Source organism: Anguilla rostrata, chromosome 1, assembly GCF_018555375.3.
Source record: "Anguilla rostrata isolate EN2019 chromosome 1, ASM1855537v3, whole genome shotgun sequence".
NCBI classification, from domain to species: domain Eukaryota; kingdom Metazoa; phylum Chordata; class Actinopteri; order Anguilliformes; family Anguillidae; genus Anguilla; species Anguilla rostrata.
This window is the reverse complement of record NC_057933.1, coordinates 23,124,292-23,134,859: the sequence shown is the minus strand read 5'-3', so window position 1 is coordinate 23,134,859 and position 10,568 is coordinate 23,124,292.

Sequence of the window (10,568 nt, the reverse complement as noted above, 5' to 3'; positions counted from 1 at the left end):
ATTTACATACTTTTGTAAAAAAATAAAAATAAAATATAAAAAAGTTATTTATCATCTTGAAGTTTTGAAGTTGGTATGAGTTTGTATAGACTCTTAACAGATGACATTATTGTGGATCGAGACAATTGAACTCTTCCATGGCCTACACCCCAAAGAAGGCCGGTGCCCATTTCAAGACCTAAAATAGTGCATTATTTCAAAACAGTTCATTAAGCGATTTCGATTTATTGTGTAGGACTATTATACGTAGTCTTGTAGCCTACTTAGGAACTTTTACAACGGATCAAAACAACGCGTACTTCAACCACACATTTTGTTGCGGCTCGGAATATTTTTTCGCATGCAAGTTTCAAATGATACAGTAGCCTATTAATAAAACAATACACGATTGTTTTAAGTAGCCATTCGAGAAAATATGACAAAATAAGGCAAAATACCTGCACGGTATGATCAACTAACAAATACATAATACATTACAATAATACATTTTAGCACTGACTAATCGCCTGGTAATAAGACCAGGTGAAACAAAAAAGATCTGACTGGGTACTGGTCAACAGTTCACGTGGTGATAAGGATGAGTCGAGATTGCGGTTTCTATCGAAACCACAATCCACAAAAGACGTCTAATGTAAAGGGATTAAGGGGTGATTGAGAATAATTTCATTTCAAACGATTTCTAACGGCAAAATCTTTCTCACACACGCGAACGGTTTAAAATATAAAAAACAAGCTCAGTGACAATGATCCTATCTTTAATAAGCAGGCAGAGAGGGAAATTCCGAGTAAAAGTTGTCCATAATGGTATATTAACGAATACGTTACATACGTTAACACGAATTTAAATGCATAATGTACAGTGAGTACACGTGAGTCCAATAGGCGCCATATGTACTCTGTAAGAGTTGATTTGACACTACTGCAGATAATGACTCCATGTTTCGGAAATGTTTTCATTCCTGTCGATGTTAGTATCTTCATTTTACTTGTTTACTGGGCGTGACTGCGCACACCTATGTTTTTAGAGCAAAATATAGGATTTTCCCTGAGCTTTGGACAATAGAGTTGCAGAACCAAAACCCATCCCCAGTGTACAGACCACGCAGAGGAAAGCAGTTTGTCAACTTGGTGATCGCAGATTGACTGCGTTAAGTGCTGACTTCTTTTACATTATTCAACATCCTGCTATCACTAGGCCGACACTCAGGAACATGTTCTAAAGATGAACAAATAAAGATTAGCATGTTATGTTAAATACTGCAAATACTGCAATTCCTTTAACCTCCGACCTACCCTAGCCATCTTCAAATTGTAATTTTCTCTTCCAAAACATTATTTAATATAAGCAAAATTGTATTGTTCAGAGTGTGGCAACCACAAAAACATTATTTTCACAAACATAGGCTCACATCCTGTCTCATCATTTTAAAAATCAATTGTATATGTATATTTTCCCATCTGTTTCATTATATTGCTTTATTTAGAGCTGGAACCAGGCACATTTTGCCCCTTTCCCACTGTACAGCTGGAACCTGTCTGGCTCATTAAACTCCGTTTCCACAGAGCTGAAACCATCACTTTATGCTCCTTTCCACTGTAGTTCTGGAGCTGTAACTGTTTTGAGACAGTTGAGAGAAGATTCTCCCATTGGTAAAATGTGTGTGTAAAAACAAGATCTGCATAAAGAAACTTATGGTTAAGGAAAATATGTGTTTGCCTTGGTGAGAGCTGAGAGCAGTTCAATAATTTCTGGAAGATTTATAAAGAGATGTTGAATTTATGATGGTATTTACCAGAACTATTAAAAACATGCAAAAGCTAAATGTTCTGGGGGGTATTTCGAGCAGCAGGATTACTGAGTTAGTTGGATAACTGTGCTGAGTGAAACCTGGAACAGCTCTTTTTACTTCGGTCCATGTTCCACATGTTGGAGGGTTCTTAGTTTTACTCAGTGCCATGATCCAGCTAACTCAGTAATCCAGCTTTGTGAAACAGGGTCCTGTTCAGTGAGTAATGCCTAGGAATGAATCCCGTCAGAATTAAATCAGAATGGCTTGTAACCTGGGCACTGTGAATCCCCATAAACCTGGAGCCCCAGCAGGAGACTGCAGAGAGAAACTTTGGGGTGGAGTGGGTACTGAAACTCATCCTCACAATGAAATCAGTACATTTATCAACTGAATTTCAACCAGACAAAAAAAAAAAAAAACAGAGAAAGATGATTGGTTGTGTTGTGTTGGGTTTCAACCATGCCCACTGAAGAATCCCCACCCACAAGTAAAACAAAGCCCAAAGGGGCATGTCAGCTGCAAAGGCGGGGCTACACCTTGCTGAGTCTGGGGGACAGTTTTCTGTCAGTCTTGAGTCAAACAGAGCCATGGGGCGGGGGTGGGGAGGTGGGAAATGGTGGGTTGCCTCTCAAATCCATCGTCTGACTGAAATCTTTGGACAAAAGCTTACACACTGTACTTATGGTACAGCACAGCAGGGTAATTACACTTTGGCGGAGGTTATCTTCAAATATGATTGTATAATAGTATTGTATCATTTTGAGCTAAAGAGATTTAGACAATTTATAGATATAATAACATGATGAATGAATTATGATTTCAGTCTTGAATGCGACTAAATCTGTCAAGTATCATTAAATTAATTGTCCAGTGGTACTGGTACAAATGGGGAATAAGTCAAAGTACATCAGCATCCACAAGAGTCTTTTATACACAGGATGACAGCTAAAAAGTCTGGATCTGTATTCAAAGAACCTTTATTGCAGTCAAAGCAAAACTGTCTTCAGCTGGAAAAATAATTTAAAAAAATAAAAAGGATAAAACCTTATGAAACCTGTTCTTAAGTGTAAATCTGTCTTGGTTAATGTTCCTGGTTTATTTACACATACAGATAAAACAAAGAAGCTGAGATTGTTAAATTTTTCTTCTGTGAAATAATTTTTGGTTCTGGAAATTTTTGGGGTGCATTCAACATGCCAAATGTTTTCCAGTTTTTGAAATGCTATGTTGGCTGAAACAATTTACATTGTTCAGTCTGTGACAGATTGAAAAGTCACCACTATAAACCACATTGTAGTTCAACAAGATCTGGGATCTCATTGATAAAAATGTTCTTGGATTTAACCAAGCATAATCTTAATAAATTGTGCTTATTCTTGATATATAAAAATGACTGAAACTGAAAAAAGTTACCTTGGTTTAAAGTGGCAGATCTCCATTTTACGCACCTGTGGTATCACTATACAAGTCTCAAATTAATTTCATTTTGAGCGTGAACGGGCTTTACAATTAAGTCAATAACCAGTCAAGCTAAATAGTATTCTTAGAGCATGAACACAACATCCTTTGGGGAGTAAGCCTACCTCAAACATGCAGTACCTCCACACAACCTGCAGGTAATTAATTCACATCTAATATAAACTTTACATAGAGATATGATTATATCTATGCCAAAGTGAGATTTTGTATAATAATAGCTTCTATTAGAGTACAGTTTAATTGTAACAGCATTTTATAAATGACGCCCCATAGCCGTAGGCATGTATTCTGGGTTGGATAACTGAACTCTCTCGATAACTATACCCCCAAATCTGTTTGGTGCTTTAAACATTATGACCTGAATCTCCTTCTTGCACCTACGATGGCACTTAACATAATCTTTTAAGTTTATGTATGCACTTTTACTATCAGTTGTAACACTGATAACTTGCCATTGTTTCATATGCTTTCTTATGCAGTTTTGTAAATCACTCTGGACAAAAGCATTTACTACATTCTTAAATGTAAAATGTAATGTCATTCGAGGAAGCATTGCAGAAAGCATTGGGAAGCAACTGAGGATGAGTTATCATTGACTTTCATAAGGACACCAGGGCGTCCCACTGCAAGTGATTGAAGAGTATATATGGCCACTGCCTGGTAAAATGATTATGTATACCTTCAGTGTACAGTGTTGCAGTGCGGTGAGGTAATTAGCTGTAGCCTCTTTGTGGAGCGCTGCAATGTGCTGAGGTAATGTTTACCCAGTTCCAGTAGGAATCAATTATACTACATCAGACAATAATGCACTGTATCAAAGTCAGAGCGTGCTGCCAGTTTAAACACTCCATGTAGTCATGTAGGGCCACAACTATCCCTGGGCCACACAATTCAAAGTTTTTTTTGTTTTGTTTTTTTGGAACATATTTTTTGGAACACATATTTTCATTTCACGATTTCTAAGACCCAAGTCCCCCCCCCCCCCACTATCCAGTCATGATTGGTTCCAACAACCCCCATGGTTAAACCCCTCTTTCATTCACAATTCACTCCCCCCCCCCCCCCGACACACTATTGTTCAGAGCCACCAAAATCCAGGAGCCAGCTCTGATCAGAGTTGATTTTTCACTCTGATCATTTTACTGCATATGATCCCCAGTGGTTCTCTGCTGTTGTAACGCTGAATTAAAGGTACTTCACCTGAACTGCTTCTGTCAATATTCAGCTGTGTAAACTGATGATACAGCAAAGATAACCTGTATCAGTTTCCATGAAAGAGGGCACCAGAAAGATGAACAAATAACAATTATAATATATAATATGGCATGCTAGCAGAACTGGTCTTAAAGCAGCATAAATAATCAACGAAAAAGCCACACCTGTTTAGACCCCTCAATATGACCAGCCACATTATTATGTTCAAGAAATGGTGCATATTTTAAAACTTTATTCATGCTCCTCTTTGGAAAAGCCATTATCATGCTTGCTCATACATCGGGCAGAAAGCAGTACGTTCAGTTTTGACCAGATTTGCATTGGAAGTAAAAAAAAAAAAGAAATTCGAGAAGGGATTATGCATTTGAGAGTGTTTCAATAAGATTTTAGGAATTACCGTAGTCAGTGATGAGACAGTCACAAAATATCTATTGCCAACAATGCTTTAAATTGTGATGTACCAAGGCCATGCAATCAAAAGCAGTGGGCATTTCACCTGACCAAACATCATGCGGTAGGTGGTTCTCATTAGCTAAGGGACAGGCAATGAGCCACTCTCATTGCAATCTGTATGCTAATCTCAGGTACATGGATGTTATTCAGCGAGGCGGTCTGAAAGAGGCAGGAAAACAGACTTATGGGAGAGACATAAAGTAGCAACATAATTCTAGTGCAGAAGATCACAGCAGGAACACAGTTCTGGAAGAGAGGAACATTGTGGAATCCTTGATCTCTTTTTTATACCAAGCTTTTCTCTGATTGGCTACTTAAGCCCCACTACGAAGTGTCACAAACCACCCATTTATAAAAGATCCCAAATAATTCTGCACTGTAAAAATGACATCATGACCATTGCAGCCTGGATCATTTCATTTTTTTGTGACTAAATATTGGCGGTTTTTACCCTAGTTACAGCCTGGGATCTGTCATTAAAAACATCCTTGTGCTTTTCCAGGACTTACGCCTTATTCACAGAATAACAAACAGAATAGACGGGTATACACTATCAGCTATGTGCTTGCACAGTCAGCCCACAGGACAGCACACAACCACCTCCTGCATGTAACTGCCACCGCATCTGCCCACTCCCACTAAACAGTTAACACTTCCCGACACCGCATGATCACTATCTGTTTGGACTGTCTGTTTGTTTTATGGGATACATCTGTTTGGTGTGGGAGAACGTTATCTTCTGTTCTCTCTGTGTGCCCCCCCCCCCCCAACACCTACCGTTCTCTCCTCCAGGAATACCTGGCAGTTAGCATCACTTCAAAAACCACAACTATCGTGCAGTCCACCATGGAAATAAGATGCAAATGCAGACCCTCGCAGGACCAGCTGAGACATGTACAGAGTTGGTACTGAGGGGGTCTGCTGAGTGGGTCAAACATCAGAGACAGAGGGAGGGAGAGAGACACGCAGAGAGAGAGAAAGAGAGAGAGAGAGAGAAAGAGAGAGAAGCAGAGAGAGTGAGCGAGAGAAGCAGAGAGAGAGACAAGGAGAGAGACAAGCAGAGAAAGAGAGAGAGAGGGAGAGAAAGAGAGGAAGACAAATTAGGGGGGGGGGCGTAGTTCTCTTTGGAAACCGTTTTATGTCACCAAACCCCTGTGGTTGAACACATTGGTAAATAAACACCTGACAACATCCTTGTCCTCACCTCCAAGTCCTATTTGGAAAAAAAAAAAAAAAACCGGAAAAAAAAACCAAAGAAAACCCACCTGTGAATATCTCCAGGTCATTCCATCGCTCATCCTATTGTACTCCAGCAGTTTCCAACTCAAACTCTCCTACTTCAGCATTATTAATCTCCTTTTCTGTCATAGTCCGACTCTACTACTTTTTGCCTTTAGCTGATATGATGTATGTACCAAAGGGCCTCTACACTAAGACATCCAAAATTAAAGGAGAGCCACTGGTGGGATAAGAACCAAAGAGACTTTGTACCATATTGACTAAATTAGGGTACAGAACTCAGAGCCAAAGAGGGGCGCAGCGGGGTGTGAGGAGCAGTGTCCGGGGCAGTTAAGGTGTTTGGAAGCCGTGCTGGGGAGAGGCAGGGAGAGAGACGACAGAGGTGTTTTGAAACCGTGCTGGGAGATGTTATCTGGCCTCCTGCTGCTTACAGTGCAAACTCTCCCAATGGGATGGAACAGGGCTACCCGCATGAATCCCTGTCAAAGATCCCCTGACATCAGCACTGTTTTCGTGGGATTCGGGAACTTTAAAAGGGAGCCTGTATGACTGTTATGGATGACTGAAAACACCATCCTTCATTCACCTGTGTGTGTGTGTGTGTCTGTCTGTCTGTCTGTCTGTATGTATGTGTGCATGCATGAGACTGAGTGTCTATGTGTGGCAGTACATGTCTGTGTGTGGGAAAGGAAATGAAAGGGAATAACTTTGTGAACTCAATAGAGCTCAGACTGACAGAGAGAAAGAGGGGGGACTCATTGGCCTCTAAAACCAAACCAGACCTTTCTGAGGAACCTGAAGGAATCTCTATCTGTTTGCAGCAACCCACTTATTGCTGGTCCCATTCTGGGATTCGCCATAAGAAGAATATGACCGCAGCTTGCAGTGCTGGGACACAAGAGAGAGGTGAGTTTAAAAGCATACTTTAGATTTTGCTGTGGTCCTGTGTTCACAATCAAAAATATCTCCTCCTCCATCCACAACCCAGCCCACTCACCTCCGTTTTTATATTCTACATTCATTTTTATGTCGTTTTTGTTTTGTTTATCTCCGTTTTTCAATAGCTGCCGCCATCGAGGAAAAGCACTTGCAAGGTCGACTCTAGTTTTTGAACAAGCCCTGTTTGTTTGTCGTTTTGCTTTGCTGCACTTGTGCTTCTTCACCTCCGCCATTGCAGTAGCTAGTTAGCCACACCCCGGGGGAAAATGATCCCACCCCACAGGCTCTGTAGCCACACCCACCCCTGTCCACAAAGAAAAGAGCGTTATGCCCAGAAACGTCCCAAACACATTTTTTAAGGACAAACACAGACAGAGGAGCATAGATTCAGTGAATGTACACAAAGATAGAGATTACTAGTACATCATAGATATGACTTATTTAAAAATATTTTCAAGGTAAAAAAATCCTGCATAGCACGTCTTTAAAGTTGGCTTCCACTGCATAAGTGCTCCCTACTTATTCACACACACACAGACACACTGACACAGACACACGCACACATGCACACATGCATGCACACACGCGTGTACACACACCCACTCACGCGCACGCACACCACACACATACTCACACGCACACACACTCCCGCTCAAACTTTTTTTTCTGTTCTTGTCTGTACATGCATCTGTTCTGGGAAGGACTGCAGATAGAAACTTTTTTTTTTCAGCTGAGTCACCATTACCTGAGATTTGGTCACGCTGCTTGGCTTAAACTGTTCCTGTTGCCTGACTGTCACTGCCTCAGACACAGACATACAGAGGCTGGCTTTGATGCAAAACAAATCTCTCATACTATTTTCATTTATGTTCAAATTTAAATACCAAAAATACATGGTACTGCAACATTTTGTCTTTCGTAGACTTCTATATTAACAGGACCTTCTTAAATTAGGTCATTTTTATTTTAAAACGGAAGTTAGCTAGAAACATGAAAACTTGATTGGCTAAACTGTAGGTTTTGTGTTGTGCCCATGCCTGGAATACGAAGCCTGCCACAGAATTGCGGTTTAGCCATGTTCCTTTTGATTCTCATGCTCAACCAAGAAGGCCAATGGCAAAACCTCTCATTCCAGTTCAGGAATTTCCCTGGCTCTGGCACATTAAGCCGTAATACCCAAAGTCAACAGAAAGGTGTTTTGAAATTTGCAGCAGGTGTTTGTTCCTCCAGATGAGATTCCTCACCTGTAACCGGTTAAAATCTGATATTCTGTCTTGAATCTCGGATGAGGGTTTCTTGCAGTGAAAACTCCAAATAAATGTTACAAAACAAAAAGCGTTGTGTGTTTGTTTTGGCACATCGTGGCACAGGTGAGCTGTTTCGGCATGCCCTCTGCCTCGCCCTCATTTAAAAAAAAAAACAGACAGTTAGCCGTGGGCTGATACAGGTTGATCTAATGATGTCCCTCACTACACAACAGCCAAGCTTACACTGTAAATAAGGCAGGAAATGCAGAAAGAGCACGGTGGTGCAGTCACTCCAGTGACCACCAATAACCTCTAATAGACAGAGAAACAAAATAGTTTGCGCTGAGAATCATGGGACATAAAGTTCTGAGTCATTTAAACAATACCCGCGACCCTAGGCTGTGGACTTCATCGCCCATCACCATAACTTGCCGACATGGGCTAGAACCCTGAGTCATCATCACACATCATATCACACACACTGGTAACTTTCCTAGCTATGCTATTTGGGCAGCTTGAAATTCAACCACATGGCCCTTATTGTGCAATAAGCCAGAAGATCTTTAACCGACAGCCATGAAAAAGACAAACATGGACAAACATGTGAAGATTTCTCTATTTTTAAACTTAACTAATCTTCAATCCCCAAGAGATAAGACCTGCAACAAGTGTGTTGTTATTTTGGCTAGATAGATAAAGCAGTGTGAGGGGAAGCCCTGGCTCTACACGTCTCTTAGGATACATGTCTGGTTTGCAATTATCCCTGTCTAGATTGAGCCTGTAGACATGCATAGGGGCTGCCATATTGATACCACCTCTTTCTCTAACCATAATGTACTGGCAGTACATTAACACTGAGGGGTTCGCAAAGTGCACAGAACCCATTGCATGAAACCGTTGGGTGTTTCCACCTTTACTGATCGATGGTTAGTTCCTCCTATGTTGCGGAATGCCGGCGAGCAGAACGAACCACATTCCAGTCCGATGACAGTGATGGGGACCATCAGATACACAGAAACACATACAGATACACATGTATACACACTCACACAGCACACACACACACATACACTCATAAACAGACACGTACACATATAGAATATGCTCTCACTGCATACACGCACTTATTAAAAATCAGGTCCAAGGCTTTTCTAAAGAAGCACAATATGTGGAAATTGTGGAAATGTTCCCTTGGATCTTTGGATGAAAGCATTTAAAAGTAGCATTCAAGACAATGTAAGCTAATGCTAAGCTAATGACCTACTACCCAGTTCAGGTAAAGATTCACAATCTGAGAGGCCTTCCACCCAGAGCAGCTTCAGCATTGTAGATAAACAAATTCTTCACCCATGCAAAAATACCTGACCAGCTCAATTACAGGGTGTTTGAGTGATGGTGCTCAATTTGCATGAGGTTGACATTCCTCTCCAACAGAGTGTTATACAGAACCTCAGGGCAACCAGAAGGGATTCCACCAACCCACTCCACACATGGTAGCCATCTTTACTGTGAGAAAGATGAAATGTCTCCAAGTAAAATCTACTTTTCCCCATCAGGATATTTCCACCAGAGTTCTGAAGTGACATTTCCAAAGTTGGAATACTAATGACTTTTTTTGGATAATCATTGCATTCATTTGTGTGAATGCAGAAGGTTTCAAACTAACCTTAATCTCACCTATCCTAATGTTTAATCATGATATATCCTTACCCGAACTCCTAATTCCTTAATCTAACCAGCACCCAGACAACAAACCCCTCTTCACCAACCCTATCCACGGTCTCTTGCACTGACCAAATCCCAGACCGCGACTGTACCCTTATTACATAACCCCACCCCAAAGAATAGATTTGACCAGCACTTCCCTTAACCACAAATCTCCTTCTAATGCTGCCCTGACTGGAAAATGCACCTTCTGACTACTAAATCAAAATAAATCCATGATATCCCACAAAAAAGCGACAAGCATTAATTCCAACCCCACATGGGCTTCAACTTGAAACCACAACTTGAAACCTCTTGACTTATATATTCAGACTCTGTTTCATGATTATGAGGTGTGTCACTATAAAAGTGTTTATGGAAAATACCGTAACTGCTGATACAAAGTGGTGCTTTTCTGTGTTACATAGCAGGACAGTTCTCCAGAACAAGATCAGTCTCCACAGCAAGGATCAGGGGCCAGAAAAAAGATTAGCCCCCAGAA